Here is a 6,124-nt window from a genome sequence, read left to right on the forward strand (position 1 = left end):
CTCTGGTATCTTAGCTGCTGATTGCCCATTTCTCCTTTCTAGGCTTCATTCGCTACATGGCCCCCACACCTCATCTCTTCCTTTATTCAAATTTCTTCCATTGTTATTAGTGCACTTTCAAAGCTCTGTGATAAGTTACTCAGGCACTATAGTGGGAATATATTAGGAGGATTCTCACAGTTGTCTCTGCTGCAATACAGTACATGAAAGTTGGAAGGATTAAGAGAAAGAAAAGCCTTAGCTGAGACATAATGCCTTTCTGCAATCCTTCACACACATCATGCAGTGGACTAATTTCCCATACACTCAAAATGAGTCTTACTCTCTATGTCTTTCTCCATCCACCTGTCTCTCATTCTGCTATAGCAGTTTATCTTTTCTCCTATGTCACTTCTATATATGTATATATATTTTTGCTGAAAGTATATGCTAAAGATTTTATCATACACTTTTTATCTTTGTTTTTCTGAGTCTCCTTGTGGTCTGGATTTGTTGAATGCGTGGGGAGATGGAAAGGGCAGAGAAGAGGAAGATTAACTAGAGTCTGTTGTTTTCTTGCATTTCATTTGATCAAACACAACCACTGCTGTACTGCTGACTATGTCATAAGTAACAAAATCTGCTTGCTTTGAATGTATTGGAGTGATACGAGTGGAATGAAATCAATCTATACTCTATTGGATTTAATATGATTATACAGAACGGACAGTATTTGTCTTGGAAGCTGCCTTAAATTTTTTCTAAATTGGCCCCATAGAAATATAGAATAGAAGTGAATTGGAGGATGGAATGTGTTTCCTGTTCATTAGGACTGGAGCCTGGATTTTCAACTGGATTTTCTAATTGACCAATGCCAGCATCCCCAGTCCTGCATTATGTCATGCGCTTTTCAGCAAGTAGATGAACTAAAGATTTCCCAACATTATTTTTTCTCTCAATAAGCAGAAGTTTAATCAGCTTTTTTTGCATGTTCTCAAAAGAGTGTTAAGGCAGCACTTCTCACAGTTTATATGAAAATACATGAAAAAGAAGATCTACTTTTCTCATTTCGATCAGATTATGCTAATTTATGAAATTACTGACTGTTATTTTATGTGTAACATGCGTTTTAAAAATAGTCTTGTCAGTACTCATCTCTTTTTCAGTTTAAAAAGCAGTTTACAGATACATCTACTTGCACTTTACATTGACTCATAACATTCAATATGTGAAATGGTTTTTGGTCAAGGTATAGTTTTTAACCAGACTCTCTGCTCAGAGGAACTGGGGATTTGATCAAAAATATGTCAAATCCAAATCCCAGGTTCAGCATGGCAGACAGTGGTTTTAACTCTGTTACTTCACACCAAAAACATCCAGAATTCAATTTCATGCTCTTTCTGTGTGGATCTAACACGCTTTCCTGGTGCATGAGATGGACTCTGGTTTCCTTCCCACAGTGTTACAGCATGCTTGTCAGGCTAAAGATTGCAATTTCCTCAAGTGTGGACTCAAGTCCAATGACTTAGACTTGAATCAAACTCAAGTACAGAATTTATCTAACTTTTTTCCAGTAATTTTATGCTGACTACCCTGAATTTCCATATCTAAAAAAATGCTTGCTGTTGCACGTAAATAAATGGATAATGATTAATTGCTAATATTTTAAACTACAAAAGTTTGTCCTTTTGAACAACATTCACAATCTTGTGCATGGACATGTCTGTCCACTCACTGCTACCCACAGCCATATAGTCGATAGATGGAGGGACAAATGGCAGCCCATGCCGTCTGTTCTGACAAAGGTAAGAACATGATTTAAGGATGATTCAGCTTCCATCTTGGCACCCATTTTCCTCTCAGTTTTATTGTTCTGCCTGGCCAGTGTCCCCTCTTGATTGCCTCTCCTTTCTCTTCCCTCCATCTTCTGGTTCTTTGCTTGACAGTGACAATCATAATTGGTAAAAAGATGAAAGCCAAAGAGAGAGAGAGAGAGAGAGAGAGAGAGAGAGAGAGAGAGAGAGAGAGAGAGCCCTCTGGAAACAGAGGACGGTTGTTGCTTCGGATTTTAAGCAGATGGCGAGAAACAAAAGTAAATGAAAGAACGATGGCTGCACTTGCAGATGTTTTGTGTCCCCTGATCTCTGCAGTAGCAGCAGAAGGCATTTTGACTCAGGACCAGTTGGCCTGACTCGGGAATAACCCATTAACTAGGCCATGTGCTCCCTCGCTATTACTATGTTTGTGATTATGAGTCACACATTACACCATAAATGGCAGGAGGGTTCCTAATTCTTGGCTTTAAATTTCATTTGAAAAGTCGTCTATATTCTAATATTTATGATTTCCCAGTCTACCCCAGCCTGAACAGCCATCTGTTATCAAAAAATATTTAATGGTGATCGGCCAAGGATGTGTGACACAGATATATGCATCAACACTGTTTGATCAAAAACTTTTAATCTGTTACAATGTGCAAACAACTATAACAACATTCAGTTTCAGTGCCTAAAATAATTTGTATGGAATGTTCCCTAACATCTTGCTGAGAGTTTCTGAGGAAAGCTTTATAGATTTTCCCTGCAATGATACTTAGTGAAGCTGACTTAACCTGTAGAGATGAGAGATACAGCGAGAGCCCACCTAAGGTGGTTGTGACCCATTTTACAGCTGTACTTTCCATTACACTTATTGATTTGAATGGATAAAGATGTAGGCCAAAGGCAAACTTTGACATGTATGTAGGATGGGATTACCGGTGAGCTTGTATCCCACAGAGGACACACAACACTTGCCAGATTGCTGCTGAGTTGTTACATTTGACCCCCCGATGACAAACAGCTGCAAACTCAAACAGATCCAAACTCTTTAGATGATGCATATCTTTTCTCATCTGCAGTTCGTGCCATACTGGTTTGATGTTACAAAAATCCTACTTCTGTATTTTTGTGTTTTGTTTAAGTGGCACTGTAAAATCATAAACATTGGATATTTTAAGTCAAAGTTGCACTTTGTTTTAATAAACTAAAAAGGGTACTACATACAGATCCAGCATCCAGAATCTTAAGGAAGTAGCCAATAATCATGCAGACAAGAAGACAGACAGATAGGCGAAGGTGAGACTCGGAGGTCGTGATGCAGAGCGTGAGCCGTGGTCCAGTTATCGGAAGAGCAGGAGAGATCCATCAAGGGCTTGGTGGAGAGGAGAAATATGTGAGCATAAGGGGATCCTATCAAACCTCCAGAAGCTTTGGAAGGTTATGTTGAATCACCAGTAGCATGAGGTGGTCTGGTAAAGAGACAGAGACTGTGAGGCACTTAAGTAGAGTGAGACTCAGGTGAAGCAGGCAGCCAATCAGGCAAAGCACAGGTAAACTGAATGGTGGTGGGACAACACAGCTTGAACATAACTCGAACCGTGAATTATAATTGTTTTCTTTTGCTGTGATGCCATCTATTTGCTGAAGTCCTCTTGCTATTCTGCAGCAAACACCAACACCACATGATGCTGCCACCTCTGCACTTTCTGAAAGATATCTACACCCTCAACCCCCTTCTTTTGTCAAACACTTTCATTTTAGTTTCATCAGAGCTCATCAAAAAAATAAGATGCTGTCGAGACAATACTAAAACTATCAGGAGGGTTAGGATTAACGGCTTCTTTGTTTCTGAGTGGACATTCAGCCCAGGTCAGCAAAGGACTCGCTGACGTCATTAAACGTTTTACCCAGCATCTTCACAAATATTTCTGTTTTTGTACTTTGTGTAATATGGGCATTTTTTCCATCTCTTCAGTGGATAAACCAGTCATCCCATTTCCATGGTTATACCTGTGCAAAATTACCTAAAAAAGACTTGCAACCAATAATGAACCAGAATTGTGGGCAGCCGGCCACAATGCTTTTCCGGAGACATTGGCTGATTGCTTAAACTTTTTCCATGGTGGGAATGAAATGTTTTTAAGGTTTAATCTTAAAAGGTTGTGAATTAACATGTCAGAATCTTCCATGCCTTAACTGTGCAAGGCTTTGTTTGTTTTTAACTTTGAAGTAAGTCACAAAAAAATCTTGGAATAATGATCTATATTCTTTGGTATGGTTTTTAACATAAAGAAATAAAAGTGTTAATCCTAGTTAACCTAAAAGTAGATAAAGTTATCCTGTCTGCTTTAATGTAGGATAGTGAGACAAAAAAGCTGCATCTTTTTAAACAATGCATGTTATTGTCTTACTTTATCTGTGTTAACTAGCTGGAGCAATTTCTTTATGGTCCTCACATATAAAGTACCCAGACATTTACAAACAGGAATCTGTGCACAAAATGAGTCACAGCCCACTGTATCAGTCTGTGGGTCGCCAGGAGCTGATGGGGCCACTCAGCCATGACGGAGCCTATGGAAGCAGAACAAGCTCAGATAAACACATATGTCACATGCAACAGTACTGGGAGAAATGCACAAAGAACTCTAAGATAAACTTGTCAGTTGCACTGTTTGCTCCAACATCTGCTGAATTTACATAAACTTCAATTGGTAGCTAACATTTCTTCAAGAATCCTTAAAAATCTATGTCTTCAATTTACTGTACATCCACGAAGAAAGTCCTGAAAAGCTCATGAAGAGATTCATGACACAATATTAAATCAAAAGTGTTTTGACATTAAATATTGAAAACATTATGCTTTCGAGATGTGTTCTCTTTATGGGGCATAAAGATAATTTCACTACACTGAGGACAATGAAAAGGGTCATGCACCTTTAAATGCTGCACAAGAAACTTCTTTCACCAGGCAGAACACTGACAAGTTGTGAAAGGATCTTCCAGCAGGACAGAAGCTTCGAAAACATAACTAGTGCCTTCTTTAGCTAGTGGCTAAAGAAGAATCCCGGTCATAACATTGAGTGGAGTAACTTGCTTCCCAATTTCAGTTCAGCTCCGATTTGTTAGAGGAGATAACGCTTTGAGTTGGCAAATAACAGCAAAGAAACACTAAGAATTTAAAGAGGTTCTATAAAGAATAATGGTCCAAAATCTCTCAAGTGTGCAAACTGGTGACCTATTGTAACTGTGTGCTACTTTTTTAACCAGAACTCAGGAATTCCAAATTCCCAATTGGAAAATTCAACTCAAATGCCACCAGATTTCCCACTGGGAGCCACTCCGATCACCCTCCGTTCTGACTTCTTCCAAGTTCCGAATTCTGACTTCCGAGGTAATTGGAATGCAGCATGAGAAAATGTCACACAGCTGCGCTGGCCAACAGAGGTTTATCCACTAAATGACATGCAAATGCATTTCTACCGTTAAGCAAAGTGTTTCTCACATTTTCAGATGTTAGGTCTTATATTAGAATAAAACTACCAAGAACTGAAAGAAAATTTGTATTAAAAAAACAGAGTGCTATCAAATAATGATTTTCCCCAATGTAAATACATAAACAAGAACAGGTGCATAAATTCCATCTTGAAGTCATCTGCAAATATCTGCATTGTTATTTTGGTGCAAGCTCATACTGTACTGACTTAATAAATTGATGTGATAATAACGTCCATAACCTGTTTTGGATAGTATATTGTCATAAACAGTTTCTTATAGAAATATGAATAAATAATGCTGCTAAAAAAAACCCTGTATAATATTGCCCATATTATGTATGTCAGAGTCAAATGGTAAAAACAGAAACAAGTTTTAAACATCAGGTGATTCAAGTGTTGACATGAATCACATGGATGCCTCTGGACTTTGACTGGGCCATTCTAAGACACACATAGAGTTTGATCTAAAGGATTGCATTGTGCTGCTAGCTTGGCAGCTTGTGACAGGTTTCTTTTAGGATTTCGCTACATCTAAATTCCAACTAACTCTGACCAGCTTGTCCTTGATGAAGACAAGCATCCCCTCAGCAAAATACTGCCACCACCATGTTCTACAGTGGGACAAAACATAGTCCATGTTTCCCCATTTGGCTCTTTAATTCGAGTTGAATTAAGTCCCCTTTCAAACATTTTCCTGTTATTTTATCTGTTACCAATCACATTGGGGAGAAATGTTGGTGTGTTCATTATGAGTTAAACAACGTTAATAGCCGCTGCATGTCTGAATCCATCACGCTGTCAGAGTGCATGATGTGTCCTCAATTCCAGGCA

This window comes from Poecilia latipinna, unplaced genomic scaffold (genome assembly GCF_001443285.1).
Source record: "Poecilia latipinna isolate Pla-1442-1.1 unplaced genomic scaffold, P_latipinna-1.0 Scaffold1041, whole genome shotgun sequence".
Taxonomy (NCBI): domain Eukaryota; kingdom Metazoa; phylum Chordata; class Actinopteri; order Cyprinodontiformes; family Poeciliidae; genus Poecilia; species Poecilia latipinna.